Below are 16,401 nucleotides of genomic sequence, written 5' to 3' on the forward strand. Positions count from 1 at the left end.
TCTTCTGACCTTGAGTTAGATGAAGATTTTTTCTGAAAAAGCTCAGAAGAAAATCTTCTGACCTTGAGTTAGATGAAGATTTTTTAGATAAAATACGAAAAGCACTATCCATTAAAAAAAGGGGGGGAAGTTTAAATTGGACTTCATTAAAATAAAAAACTTGCTCTCAAAAATGAAATCACTATTAAAGGAATGAAAAGACAAACAGTAGCATACTGGGAGATAATATTTGTAATGCTATATTTAACAAAAGACTTGTATCCAGAATGTATAAACTCTCAAAACTCAATAACAAGAAAATAGCCAATTATGAAAAAAATTAGCAAAATTTTGAAAAACATTTCACAAAGAAGAAATATGGGTAACAAATACATGAAAAGTGTTGGCAAGAATGTAAAGCAACTGAAACTCTCATATGCTGCAGTTGTGAATGTAAAATCTTTACGACCACTTTGAAAAATAATTTGGTAGTTTCTTGAAGAGTTATATACATACACTTGTCACACAACCCAGACATTTCACTTCTAGTTATTTGTTAAGAAGAATAAAATCAAATTTCTCTATAAAGATTTATACATGACTGTTTATAGCTGCTTTATTTGTAATCGCCAAAAATTGAAAATAACCCAAATTCCTATTAGCAGATAAATGTATAAAAAAAAATTGTGATATCCTCATAAAATAGAATACTATTCAGTAATAAAAGGTAATATACTATTGATATACACAACAATATGAACCAATATCAGAATAATTAAGCTGAATAAAATAGCCAGATCCCCCCCACCAAAAAAAGAGTCTATACTGTATATGTAAAAATTTATATAAAATTCCAGAAAATGCAAAGTCACCTATAGTAACAGAAAGCAGATCAGTGATTGCCTGGGAATGGAGACAATACAGGGAAAGGGCAGAGTAGGGTGAAGAAACTTCTGGTGATGTTGAATATGTTCATTATCTAATTGTAATTGTTTCATAAACTTATAAATGTCCCAACTTGTAAAACTGTACACTTTAAGCATGTGTAGTTTATGGTATTGTAAATAATTGTATTGCATATCAATTACTCTTCAATAGAGCTGTTAAAAAGAGATAGAAGGGCTTTGTAAATTCAAAATTTAAGGTAAAATGTAGATCAGAAAAGAACCCCAAGTCTAGGCAAGGAGAAGTCAGTTTTTGACCTTCATCAGGACACCAAAAGAAAAGAGATATTCAAGAAGGAAGTGATTTTCAAAGTATATAAGGAATCAGATAGGTCATCCAGAATGCAATGGAGAAAGTCAAACCATTCAATCTTTTTCAGGCATTAGCGATATTCTAGAACCCAGTTTGGTCAGAATGATATGAAGACATGTTAAAGTCGGCTTAAGAAGTAAATGTAGGTTATAGAACAGATATAGTCAGAACACTTTGATGAGTGATGTCGGGAATGGGATTAGGGAATAGGGAGTCCAGGACTTCAAGGGGGAATAGCACCTCAGAAAAGGTCTTCTGGGATGAGGACACTAGAGTGAGTTGGAGGGCTGAGGGGAAGGAGCCTGTGGAGAGGCAAACTGGAAGGCTTAAGAAAGGAAGAAAAAAAACAAATGAAGCAAAGTTCTAAGTTGACAGGTTGGTATGAAATTAAAAATAAAAGTGGATCAGAACACTTCAGAAAAGGGGAAGCCCTTGTCTTCCATCGAAAAGAGAAAGAAGAGGTAAGAAAAGAAATGTGGATAGAAATCTTAGCTAAATGTATAGGAGGAAAAGAAAAATTTGTAAAGAGGGATATTCATATAATGATAGTTTATATCTTCTCAGTTAAAAAAGTCAAAGTAATTAGCTAGGTGCTTTAGAATAGGGCTAAAAATTAAGAATAGTCGCTTTAAGATCAACTAGAGATAAGTAAAAAGTTGGCAGGTAATACCAAAGGCTCAACCAAGTTTAAAAATCACAAATTACTATACAGCCAATAAACCAAAAGATATGATTTTCTTTATTCAGAAAAAGCAAAAGGATAGTTTGACCAAGAGCTGGAGGTTAGCCAGGAAGTGCAGCCAAATGTCAGGAGGGAACAGAATTGTGGTTGTTTTTTACAGTATATTTGAAATGATTTCCTCAGTTTTGACACATTCATTCATTCACTGAAAAGAACATTTACTTAGAATCTCAGGTAGGCCTGAGTTGTAGAGCATGCCAGAATAATTATCTTCAATGAAGGTTAACAGTATATAATCAGTAGGAGAATAAATACATTTATTGATTCCTTTTCTTTGCTGTGGACATTAGCCTGCAATTGGATCACAGAATCAAGAGCCAGAAGTGATTGTAAGGGTTATAAAGTTCAATACTATGATTTTATTGATGAGGAAACAGATATAGAAAGGTCCAGGGATTTTTCCAAAGGTAATAAGAGATAGAACAAAATTCTTTGGTTCCCAGTATGGATTTTAGCCAATCACTGAATTTCTTTTTCAAACTTCCTGGTCGACGTTAAAGGCAACATATTGTACATTATTCCTAGAAATACTAAAACATATGCATTATTTGGGGGAATAATTTTGGTTAGGGGAACTCTGCTCTAACAATAAGTTTAAAAATACACTGGCAATGACTGTATCACCTACTATCTCCAAGGAATTTAAATTAAGAAAATTTCAAATTTGAGACAATACTTATTCTCAGCATACCCCAGCCCTAATACTGTTTTTTACATTTATAACTGAAAATATATGACTATTTCAAATAATGCTATCTTACTGCTTAGTTTTTCCAGTTTTTAATTTCCTAATTATAAGATAAATATCATATCAGGAGTTGGTCTGGACTAGACATTCTGAGATGATAGCAACAGGGAAGAGCAGAAAGTTATTTCAGGTGAGAAATGAGATTATATATGTTCCTTGAGGTCAAGGACCATGACTCTTTTGTTCACTGCCGTATTATTCAGCATTTAGAACATTAGCTACCATAAATGTTCAAAAAATATTTATTGAATAAATTCATCAAGTGAGACCAATGGACACAATTAATCCTACTTGGAGATGTGCATGATATCCAAAGTAAAGACAAGGTCAAGCTCAGTTTATCTAGACCCTGAGGACTGCAGAAAGGTCTAATCTAGAAGGTGTAGGTACAAGCAAAGAGAAAGTTCAATATTTGGTATAGCAAACACAGCCAAGAAGGTCCAAGGGCAGAAAAGGTAGGAGTTTATTCTAGGACTTAATTTCTTCAGTGGGGCACGATGACTCATCCATGTCATACAGACAAACCTCTGTGTGATATGGGTAGCAAGGATCAATTAAACATAAAATTGATATAACGGGAAAAGCACTAGATTTGGAGTCAGAAATACTGGTTTTGAATTTTATTTCTGTTATTAACCGAAAATGTGGACTAAGCAATTTGCTTGACTCACTGCTATTCTATATGTACCTTCTTGAAATTCACCTATTTGGCAAAACAACTCTTTTCAGGTTTCATACAGCTTAAACTCTGCTGTCTTGCCATTTGAACACTTACTCCTCCTAGCTCTCTGCTGCTGTTCTGTTATTATTTTCTCTCTGACTCTCTTTTTGAGTTTCTTTGGGAGATTCTTCTTCTAGCCATCCCCTCAACATCGATGTCTCCAAAGAATCTATCCTCAACTCTCTCATTTTGTACAATCCTCCCAGTCAATCTCATCTACCATATCACTTAAAATACTTCGTCTATAACTTTAGCCTAGATATCTCCCTTGGACTCAGACTCATATATCCAACTTCCTACTAAATATCTCCCTATGAATATCTTTCAGCCACTTGAATCCGAGAAACAACATGGCCAGAAACAAATTAACTTTTCTCTTGACCCCCTCCCCACCTATCTTAGTCTATTTGGGCTGTTATAACAAAAATGACATAGCCGGGTGACTTAAACAATAAGCATTTCTCACAGTTCTGGAAGCTGGGAATTCCAAGACCAAGCCTCCAGCAGATTCAGCATCTGGTTAGGGCCCACTTCCTGGTTCATAGATGGTCAAATTCTGGCAGGGTTCTTACATGGCAAATGAGGAGAGGAAGCTCCTTGGGTCTCTTTTTTTAAGGGCACTAATCTCACTCATGAAGGCTCCACCTTCATGATTTAATCACTTCCAAAGGTCTTAACTCCAAATACCATCACATTGGGGATCATGTTTTAACATATGAATTTGGGGAGACACAAATATTCTGTCTATAGCATCTCTCCAACTTCCAGTTCCCTCTATTTAGTTACCTAAACCAGGATTGGTCCTAGATGCCTCCATTTCTCTTACCCTTATGTGTTCAAGCAATGATTTCATCTTTTTTTTCTATCTGTTAAAAATTTTTTTCACATTCACTTTTCTTTCTCTTATTCTCATTGCTACTCATATTATACTAACTTTTTTTCTAGTGCCTCATGTAAGTAATACTTTCATCTGTCTTATTCCTTCCATTCATTCTCTACTCAGCTTCCAGAGTGATCTTTTTAAAATACAAGTCCAATCTTGATATACTCCTGCTTAAAACTCTTTTACTCCTTTGTAACTAGGAGACTATATGTTACAGTAGTCCTGGTATAATATTAATAATACCTCTTTTCACAATATATGCATTATATGTACGCTATATATTACATATATAGTAGATAATCACTCTATCCTGACTCTAAAAAATGAAGTCCAACCCCATTATCATAATATGCAAAAAGCTTTTCATGACCTGAACCTCCTTACTCCTTTAGCCTCACCTCCAGTCATCTTCCCTCTGTTCTAGCCATGTTGAATTAATTGCTTCTTCTTCTTGTGTTCATCTCTTTTGTGTTTTTGTAGAGAAAGCCATCCCCATTAGAGTCACTGTATAATCTCCATTAGTCCTTTAAGATTCAAATTAAAGATTTTCTGTGATGCCTTGCCTGAGCTCCATGATATCTCTGGGAAGAATAGACCACTTCCTCCTTTGTGCATTTATTCCTTTTGTAAAAGCCACTTAATGTCTTTCTTTCTTTTAACCATATCAGTCTTTATGAAATTATGATTTCTTAGAGATCAGGAGCTATGTGTTATTTACCTTTAGTTTCTCAACACATAGCATAGTGCCTGGCACATAGAACGTACTTAATAAATGTTAAAAAAGACTGATGATTGGATTAACGAACATGTCAGAAAGTTCTAGTGGATGAGAGAATGGAAATGAGCAGAATTTTAAGGTCAAGGCAGTGAGTCAACATGGTAATCTCTGTAGCCTTATTTCACCCCCTGTGAATGAGCTTTAATCTCCCAATTCAAATTCCATTATATATAGAAGTCTTTGGCTTTGAAGTATTACCACCAGTAAAGCCACCCTCTGGCACTACCGGATTGCACTTTAGGAGAGCAGAGAAAAGCTGCCTGTAGGATTATTTTCAAATTCAATTTTCAATTAAAACTGTAGAGAATTGCCATTTAAATAACATTTGCTTTGTTAGAAGCCTGCAACCTAGAATGAATCAATCTCAAAAATAAATAAATATCACTAATAATTTGCATTAAGAAGGTTTACTCCCATACATGGAAAGCTATTTATTCCTCTAGAAGAAGTTCATGATTTTCTTTCCCAATGGTTTACCTCACTATTTCAAAGTCCTATAAACCTTATTCCAGGAAGATCTTTTACTCTTTCAATATACATCAGAGAATCTTCAGAGCTGGACTGGTCTTTAGAGATACCTAGACCCAACCGTTCATTTTTGCAGATGAAGAAACGAAAATCGAAAGACCGTAAGTACCCAAGGTTATACTTCCTGAGAAGATAAGCCCTTCACCTCTCACATAGTCCTCTTCATCACCCCCCTCATATTTAGAGTCGAATAAAACCAATTCAAATGAAACAGTAAGAATACCAAACCCCAAACACTACCTAATTCTGCAATTGTTGGAAATCTTGCATCACCAGAAATGTTCCACTAGTCATTTTTCAAGAGACTAGTTTGAAAAAAAAGTCATATCCTTTATCATGTGTATTTCTAACATACATCTTTGTCCCACTCCTCCATGCAATTCTCTAAAAAGGGGGACACTTTCTGCTTCATTCTCATTTATGAACTGAATTGACAATTGAGAAATGACTCAAAAGACCTTATAGTTTTCTGCTCAATAAGGCACTGTACTTTCTATGGCTTAATCACCATTCTTTTAACTTCTCCACTCTGGAGTTACCTTCCTTTTCTTCCTTTAAGGTGATAATTATGGTAATGACCTCATCATCAGGTATTTCTTGGGAATTAACGATCAACTGAGGTTAATGGCCCACAGAATGACCACGGTTCATCAACTCCACCCAGTCTGTCATTAATCCCCAGAGAATGTCCTGCTTCGCAATTGTTATTGCTTAATTTAGACACTTTTCATTCCTATCAACCCTTACAATGTGTTTGATTTTACTAGTCTATATACTAATGGTTTAGTAAGAGTGGTTTCCCTAACTGGTTATCAAATAAAACTAGAATGTACCTTATTAAAAGATACTTTAAAAGCCACTAAACATCTCTAGATATGTTAATATTTTATATATTTTGTACATGACTTTTAAATCAACAAATAGGTAGGACGCCCTGTCCTCAAGAATATAACCCCCAACTCTCCCTCCAATTTTCCCTTAGCCTTCTTTTATCTTCAACTCAAAATAAATCTAAGTGCTTTATTTAGTTTTACAAGTTACCCTTCTTGGTTCAAAGTAGTTTTAAACTCTAAATAGTGTCATAGTTGTCTATGACACTAAATGTCACATATCCCTTACAAGCAGTTTCCAGACATTATACAGCCCACAGCACTGCTGCCTCTTTTGCTGTACCTGCAATGCTTCATTTCATTCAGAGATGCATAAAGCTTTACTGGCCCTCTTTTTTGGCTCATTTCTTTCTTTAGTTTGATGAATGGAACTACAGCGGTCCTAAGGGAAGTGGGAATGTAAAGCATAGAGAAAGAGGTCTAGGGGTAGCATATAACAATCTAGAACTCTTTTAGCACCAAAGTCAAGTTCAAAAAGACAATCAGCTCTATATTGTGAGAAAAATATATATTGTCAACAAATAGTATTTAATGAAAATGGGGGGAGAAGATATCTATATTGTCATGTTTTTATATGAATACAAAGTATAACAAGGAAAAGATGGGAGGAATCAATGATTTTTGTCAATTCCATAGTAATTCTTTTAGTACAAGTAGAAAGCAATAATAAATATTAAGGATTCAAAAACATGTATCATAGGACGAATATAGTGATCAAGAGCACCCAGGGGATATGAGCTTTAGTCTTAGATCTGCTAGTCATTGCATAGGTGACCTTTGACAATTTATTTATTCTCTGTAGATCTCAGCTTCCTCATCTAGAAAATAAAGTATTGAACTAGATAATGTCCTCTTTTATTTTCAACAATAACATTCTATGATTCTTTGAATCCATAATCAACTGTTTGAATAATCAACTGTCATAATAGAATTTAATTATATATGACAGATTTTTTCAAACTAATTACTTTTTTATACTCCAAGCTTATACATTTACTTATGTTCACTCATTTGTCAAATATTAGAATGCAGACCATGAGGTAAGCAGTGTATAATAGAGAATGAATACAGTGGTTAAAAAAAAAAAAAGCTACATGGAAGCCAGTATGTAATCCCTGTTCCTATACCAAGAGTTTTACAGTCTACTGGGGGAAACAGAAAAAGAGGGTAACAATAATAAATTCAACACTACAACCAAGTCCTTATTATGAGAAAAAAATATTTTTCAACAAATATTTGGAGATAAGTGAGAAATGAAGAGGGTTAAAAAAGAATAAAATGGATTTGGAGCAAAAGGGAATTGATAAGCTACCACTAGAAGAAGAAATTGTCATATATTTAAGCCTTGGGCAGCCAGAGTCACTGGGAGAAGGTGGTGAGGCAAGCAAGACCAGGTCCAGTTGGACCCATAGTGTACAGCAAGGGGTCTGAGACTTATTTGAAGTGAAATGAGAAGCTACCGGAGACTTTTAATAAATGATTGTCAGCTAGAAAATTAATTTTTGACCTGTTCAAAAAGAATATAAAAATTGTTTTATTCAACCAGAACGTTAAGAATAGAAAGTATTTCAGTTCACCAGTGTCTGAATACAACTTTCAAAAACTACACTTTTAAAAAAAAATATGAATATCTATGTTAGGTAAATGGCTATGATAATTAGCTGAGTTACATCCTCTCTGTCAAATTCAAACTTTCACAAAGAAACCTAAGTGCGGGTTTTTACTTCTTAAGTTTAAAATAAATCTCACTGATATATTTCACAATTATTTGGGAAGGGTTCAGAATTTAGTATTAGTCAAATGAATTTGCCAAGGGGGAAGGAACTTAATCTGTACAGATATGCAACTAATAGAATGTTCAAAGACAAGAATGAGAACCAAGAGTCATTGAGGACATTAGTGAAGAAAGGAGAACTGTGTTTGGGCATCTAAATCTCACTAGTGACAGCAATAAACGAGCTTACTTTGGGTTTCAGAATTGTTTGATATGCTGCAATCTACTATGTGAAATATAATCTTCAAAGAGAATTGATAAAAGCCTCAATATTTGGGACTTTTAAACTCAGACTGGATAACATATTAGGAAGGATTTTCAAGGAATCAGTTCTGCACTGGGAAGAAACTGAACTCTATGACATGTTTCATCCTTATACTTTTCTAGTGTTCAATAAAATTTTTAAAAATGGGGAGAGGAGATTATTCAGAATTCTTTTTATCTTCACATATGCAGGGTTTTCTTTTTCTCTCAAGGATAACTGTACTAATACAACTAATAAAAGTGAAAATATAACATTATAGCATTGCAATTTTAGATGTGTTGTGGATAAGATGACATCAAAGAAATTGATGCAATTTCTGATTGACTGAATCTTAAGGAGATGAGCTTTTAATGAGACATGAGGCAAATTATTTACCTTTTTGCACCTCATATATTTCTACTATAAAAATGAGAGAACTAAGGTCTATGGCCATGCCACCCTGAACCCTGAACTAGCCCAATCTCAGGTCTACAGCCATGCCACCCTGAACAAGCCCAATCCCATCTGATCTTGGAAGCTAAGCAGGGTTGGGCCTGGTTAGTACATGGATGGGAGACCACTTAGGAATACCAGGCACTGTAGGCAAAAAAAAAAAAAAGGGAGAACTGGGGGTAAATCTCTATATAGCACATTTACTATTAATCTATCTTTGATCTATGTTTATAACATATTTATAAATATATAATGTTTATAACATAAGTAAATAATAAATGCATGCATTAATAAATAAATATGTGCATACTGCTCAGTCAAAACTCTTCCCCTAGCAAACTGGGACTGATTGAAGTGAAAAGGAAATATATCAGTTTTTATAAATGAAAATCTAGATGGTAAATTCAGGCACGGCTGGATCTAGGAGCTCAAGTGATGTTTTTCTAAGAAAACTCTATGCATGGGTATAGGTGTGGGTTGGGGTGGGCTAGTACTGGGCGCAGAGGGAAGATACACAGACATAGCGGGCAAGGAAAAACAACAAAATCTACCACGCATTCAAACATAAATGTTTTAATATGGATTGGGTTCCCTGTCAATAAAAGAGATTTAATAAGATAGACATTGATTTCTCTTTTTCTAAACAATGCAGATGTAGGCAACCCAGAACTGTCTTGGAAGCTCTTCCATCACCTGGGAGCCAGGCTACTTCCAACTTTCTGCTCTGCTATCCCTACAATGTAGTCTTTATCCTCAGTTTCCAAGATGGAGTCCTAGCCAATAAACCCATATTCCAAGCAGCAGGAAGGAGGAAGGAAGAAAGGTGGCAATGATTCTACCACTCTCTTCTGACAGAAGTTTTCTAGAAGCGGCCATACTAGACTAGACTTCCACTTACTCCCGGGGCCATAGTCAACTGCAAGGCATGCTGGGACTTATAGTTTTTATTCCAGGCAACCATATGTCACCTAAAAAAAGTTGGGGGTCCTAAGAGGGAAAGAATGTATATTCAAGTAAATAAGTCTTTCACATAACATTGGTAAAATGTAAGTGCCAAATGATTGAGAATTTTTGTGGAGTTCACTTAAACCTAGGTTGTGAAACAGTTCTTGAAATATAGTAAGCACTCAATAAATATTTGTTGAAAGAATGAATGGGTAAATATCCACATATGTAGAAAAACAGGTGAAATGTGTTAATGGTAATGCAAGTTCACCAAAACTCCTTTACAGATTGCAACAGCATAAAAGCAGCTTAAAAGCAGCATCTTCATCTTCCATAGATGACATGAATGGTAAAACATGAGTTGTAAAGTCACAGATGTAGATTGATATCATAGGTTCATCACTTACTAAATTTGTGATCTTGGCAGATTGATGTGATCTCACTGACCCGCAAAATATAATGTTAGGTATAATCTAAATTTATAGAAGACTTCAACTGAGTAAAAGTATAAAAAACAGAGAATAGAATACCTTACACATAATAAGCACTCAATAATGGTCATTTCTCTTCCATTTTCAATTAAATTCTGTATTTCTAAATAAAACTTGGCCAACTACTCCAGTTTCTCCAGGATTACCTCTGAAAAAAAAATCTATGACTCTGAATGTTATCCTTAGATGGGGTTGTTTGGTGCTCACAGCATATTGAAGCAGATACTAAAAGCTTGAGTTATACAAATTTTTAACCCAAATCTCTTTGGTAGATTTTTACATGCAAATGTATTAAAGTTAAATCCTGCAAAAGGAACCCAATAATAAACAAAGCCCTTAAAATCAATGTTACATATTGGAACATGTCTCTGTTAAGCATGGACACGTTCTTGTCCTTACATATATGTATACAGATAAAATAAGATGTATTTGATTATGAATCAGCTTGTCATAGTCTGGTAATCCAGTACAAAAATCTAAACTGAAGAAATAAAAACAGAGCTATTGAAGAACAACATAATACAACCTGCTTCCTTAAAAATACAAACACAAAATAAAACGAGAAAAAAGCCGCCCTAATATTTAAAATTATTATATTTTTGTTTGCTTTAATTGATTTAATAATTCTAAAAAGAAAAAAATAGATAACTTACTAAAGTAAATTAAGCTTGGTTAATATACATATTATCTTTCAGGAGTCACCTGAAGAAAGATTCATGGCTAAGATAATCACTAAAGGTTGAATTTGCTGGAAAAACTAATTTTGAAGTAGGTCAGGAATTCTTTCAAAGCAATAGATAGACTGAAAAACATTCAACCTGTCAACTCCAAATCGAGTAACAGTGTTGATCCTATAAAATTCTTTCACTGTCACTATGAAGTAAAGTAAAAAAAAAAAAAAAACAAGAAAGAAAAGAAAACAAGAAAATAGTCAGCACCATTAAACTGTAAATTGCTTTTAGGATTTATATTTTCCCATCCTTCTAAAGTAGCATTTAATAAAATAATCTGTTTCTCACTCCAATTCAATCATAATAAAACAGAGATTCCCAAACCCAACTTGCTACTATTTCTTCACTGAGTTCTAAGCACCTTTCATTTATCCTTAGAACCAGAATCTTTTTATCAGAAAAGGTATTTACTCATAAATCCAATAAGTATTATGAATTTTTGAGGGAAAATAGCAATGACCTATAGCTGAGATGTTTTCTCTCCTAAGCCACTTGTGTAGAAACCCATAAAATGACATGAATCCCTAGGAATTTGTTTGGCCTTAATTTGCGGGAGTTTTATTATTATTTTGTTTCCTTGATGGGGAAGAGCAGATAGGGAGCCAGCATTTGTTGAGCACTTACTTTGGGCCATGTGCTTCACAAATGTTATAATATTTAATCCTCAAACAACCTAAGCAAGTTTATGTTAATATTCTCATTTTATATTTGGGAAATTGATGTTCCCAAGGCACTGTGACTTGCTAAAGATAATTCGTCTAGGAAGTGGCAGAATCTGATTCGGGCAAGGCTTGGGTCTGTTGCCTCTTGTCTTTCCAAAACAGCAACTAAACGATGTCTTCCCAATAACTCAACTAAACAATACAACTTCTCCACCAGTGTGGAAAGCTGAGGACAGCTAGGAAAAAGATCCACTCCACCAAGAATAAGTGAAAGGCCCTCTTGTCAAAGACAGGTAATTATTTTAGCAAATTACTCAAAGTAGTGAGCTGGCATAAGGAAAGGACTTATAAAAATTCAAGTTTAGCAAAACGAATTTTCAGTTCTTCACAAATTCTTCTTGCCTGCTTTCTTATGTATCCACAGCCACCACAGATACCAAATCTAAAGTTGTGATTCAGAGATATTCCAGTGAGCAAATATTTATAAACATCATAACTCAAACATGCAGCTAAGGAAATAACAAGAATCAGATTTATTTGTGCAGGTCTCCTGTTTCCTGTGGTCATAATCATATAAATACAGCAGCAATAATGCATCTTCCATTTGCTGAGAGCTTACAGGGCATTATGCTAAGGGCATTTCAAACATATTAATTAATCTTCGACAACCTTTTGAGGTAAGAACTATTATTTCTCCCTCTAGAAGGTGTTTAAGTAATGTGGCTTAAGAGGTTAAAAAACTCAGTTGAGGTCCCACAGCTGGTGAACAGCAGAGTGAAGATTGGAAATCCCATCCATCAGAAACTCAAAATCACATACATTGGTGCTCATGTCTCTATCACTACTTGGTCCCCTCTGTTTTCCTTTCAACTTATCTCTACTTCCTTCCAAGGATGAGTTTATTCAGGCTTCAGAGTGGGCAAAACAGAAATTATGGTCAGGAAATTTTCTCAAATGTATAGACTAGTTATTTTTTATAATTTATACAATTTACGTAATTTATATAAAAAGCATATTTTTTGTTCTCTTTGCATTGCTTTTTACTGAAATCAGCTTTTTCTCCTTTTACTACTTTTCCAGGCCCTATTTAGTCCAAAATGTGTTTATGATATTAAAAAGTTTTTGTTACACCCAAAGGTAAGATGGAAGCTTCATTCCCAGTCCTCTTAAGCAATATGAATCAGAACTAAAAGAGACCACTCACGAGAGAGACAAAAATCTTTGCCTATTCATTTTCTTCATTTATCTCCTTTGGAATATTTTTCAATTCCTTTGTTAGAGGAGTGTCTTAGTATCTTTCCCTGTTTTATTACATTAGCAGTTTCTCATTTATTTGCAGCCTTCTCTTGTTATCAGCATTTTTCCCTATGTTAAAAGCAGAGTTGAGTTTTTGGTCCCTTTAGACTTTATAAGATAGTAAAAATATAACTCCACGGAGACTTTTGCCTTATTCAATTTTTACTCAGCTTGCATGTCTGAATCAAATCATTCCCATGTTAATTGATGGGAAAAACTCGTTTACTAGATCACAACTAGAAATGAAATTTGATAGGTTAGACCTTGTCCCTCAGGACACACATATTACCAAATCCTTGGTGGGAATTCTATTTTTAGAGAAGGTAAAAATGGAAGCAACCAGATAAATTTTGTTGGTGTGTCAGTTCAATGGATGGGTGTCAGAAACGTGAATACATTTCTCTTTTTTTCACAGACGCTCTGAAAACTGCTGTTCTGTGTGATGAATCTCTAAAGTAATGAAGGAAGCTGTCTTCGACATGTTTCACTTGACAATCTCCTTACCTTCGTAGTCCCTCTATTTATTCATTGCTGGGAATATACACTAACATGTCCCACAATGTTTTATAAACAGAATATTTTGTGACTTTAGAAAATTTAACCGATAATTTTTAAAGCACATAACTTGAGTAAAGAAAATACAACCTCTATTATTGCTAGAAAAACTTCCTGTTTTTCCTGCCAGTCATCACGATGACTTGAATTACTTACAGGATGACTTCCTTTTAACTGCTGAAAATATCCTCTCTAATTTGGGTTTAAAGGGTTTTTTTAATTACTTGTATTTCCTATTCAAATGTGGAGAATAAATACTCTATAGAAACTTGAGACTTGCTTGTAAAATTAAAATTAAGCAAGTAATGTTGCAATGACACAACTTCCTTGATTAGTATTATTACTTTCTTAAGCAAGTAACATAGAGGGCCATCAGTTATATCTCAAGCACCCCTGTGAGACTGAAATACTTAGCGGTCAAAGTAAAAAACTGTCTTAGGTGGGAGGTTTCCAGACACATCTTTGATATAAATAACCAGAAAGCCTCAGGAAACAAAGACTAAGTTATTAGCTCATTGGTTTGGAATCATCTGGCCGCAGGCCCTAATATAGAGCTTCCAGAAAGTCATATATGGACAGCAGGTAGTTTTAGTTGTGGCAGATGCCAGCTGGGAAAAAGGGAAGTTTCTGTCGTTGTCATGGATAAGCTGATATTTCTGTCACTCTTGCCAGCTACAAAATCCATGTTAAGTCCTTGCTATATAGAATAGTCATGTTTTTAGGATTACTAGGGGAAGATCAGAGCCCTAAATTTTCACTAATTGGATTTCAAATAGATTATCTGATATCATGACTTTAGAGTACCAACACAGAAGGGGGAAGAAATGAAATCTACCTTTTCTCTTGTAAAGAAGTGCTTCTATTGTTCAGGACCTAGGATGGTAATTGCATTTTTTTAATAAGAGGGCTATTAGGGGGTACCTTAAAACCTCCTTTAAAGGACACTGGGGGATTTTTGGCCTTAGCCCAAAGATGCCCATGTTCTCTAGTATTCAAGGACTACATTTTCCCCAAATATATTCCATATTTCCAAATAATGGTTTAAAACCCCATCCAGCAAGACCTCAAGAGTCTAATATTTTACCAAATCCTCCTCTCCACTGAGGACCCCCTTATGCGTTCAGTAAACAATGAGTGAAGCAGAAAAGGCATACTGTCCTGCACACAGTAATGGACACAACAATTTTCAAGGAATAATTAAAAGCGGAGTTTAAAGACTGTTACTATGTCAGTCTCGCTGTGATGCTTAAATTGCCCTTTACCTCGTCTCTAGTGGAACGACTTGCTCCTCTGTGTCCCCAGGAGGCAGTGTACATTTCTCTATTATATATACTATATACCACAGTGGAGTGTTGGGTTTGAGTTTATGTGTCTCTCTTCCTTGGGTGCAAAGCACACACAATATGTTCTGCTTCATAGTTTCAACATCTAGCTCAATTCTTGGCATATCAACAATGCTCAATAAATATTTATTATTTAGATATTTTATCTTTGAAGGGAAATTCTTAAGAAAGTTAGAATTGTAGCTGATATAACAACTGTAGCCAAGTACTTATTTGTGATAGACTTAAGTTATCTCAAATTTGGTCTGCCGGTAAACTAAATTACTGTAAATTTCTCCTCTTTATTGCTAGAAGACTCTTAGAGAGCAAGTTTGCCTCAGCAACTCTGGTTTTTTGCACTCATGGGGGAGTCAGAACAGAACAATCTGAGTGAGGGCACTTACTGGTCACTTACTTGTGCTGAGTATGAGAAAGAAAGAACAAAAAGACAAAGAAAAATAAATTATGTAAGCCGCTTAGTAGCATTGCCAGGTAAATGTTGAATATGAAAGAAAATAGACTTAAAAAGTAAAAGGATTTCCTGTACAAATTGGTAATTTTCATTTAATTGAGATTCTTAGTGACACATTTTTAAAACTAAAACTATCACATTTTAAAATATATTCTTGCTGTTTGAAAATCGTAAAATCTCTGTTATTGTTGATTTATATCTCGAAATGTCCTTCAGGTCTATTGCCTTAAGTATTCATTTTAAAATATGCATTTCAGATTTTTTTAAAGAAACAAAATGTGTATGCATGAAATTACATTAAATATTCTCATGACATCTTTTACATGGTTGGGAGTTTACTCCCAGCCCCTGTCTATTGGAATGTAAATCCTCTAGGTTATTACTTTTTAAATGTTTTATATTGACTCAGAATCCTTACCTCAGACAAAAATCTTACCGTAATCATTAAAAACAAGAAGTTTCCCACATGTCTCCACTTTCCCAGTCTGCTGCTAGGGCTCATTGTAGAGTTGTCCTTAAGACCAAGTTGATTCTTAATAAGAAATGAAGCTCTTAGAAAATTGTCCGGTAAATAAACATCAAGCCCCATTTCATAGACATTTATTCTTAAAACAAATAACCAGGAAAAGTTTATTCACTCAAATTAGTTTATTTAAATAACTCCTATATTTCTATAATGACGAAAATACACATTGGTTCCTTTGTGTTTATAAAAGGAAAAATGAGAAAATTAAGCAGTGATTGAAAAATGAATGTGTTCAATTATTCTTCTAATTTAGATTTGACTAATTTTGTTTGGTTTCCTGGGATTGTCAGTATGATCCAATCTTACCATGCTAAAAATATACAGAAACTCAGTGTCAGGAGAGGTAGATAGTAATTCTATAGCAAATAATAATGTACAATTTGTATTTCACTTTATAGCTTACA

The 16,401-nt window shown here is 34.3% G+C and overlaps 1 non-coding gene across 1 annotated transcript; it reads left to right on the top strand.

Annotated features, from left to right (window-relative positions):
• Positions 1-9,031: 9,031 nt before the first annotated feature.
• Positions 9,032-9,150, top strand: LOC112474940. Its single transcript, XR_003044555.1, has one exon. It is a non-coding gene; the product is annotated as a 5S ribosomal RNA (ribosomal RNA).
• The last annotated feature ends 7,251 nt before the right edge of the window (positions 9,151-16,401 follow it).

Source organism: Pteropus alecto, unplaced genomic scaffold (assembly GCF_000325575.1).
Source record: "Pteropus alecto unplaced genomic scaffold, ASM32557v1 scaffold7, whole genome shotgun sequence".
Classification (NCBI taxonomy): Eukaryota; Metazoa; Chordata; class Mammalia; order Chiroptera; family Pteropodidae; genus Pteropus; species Pteropus alecto.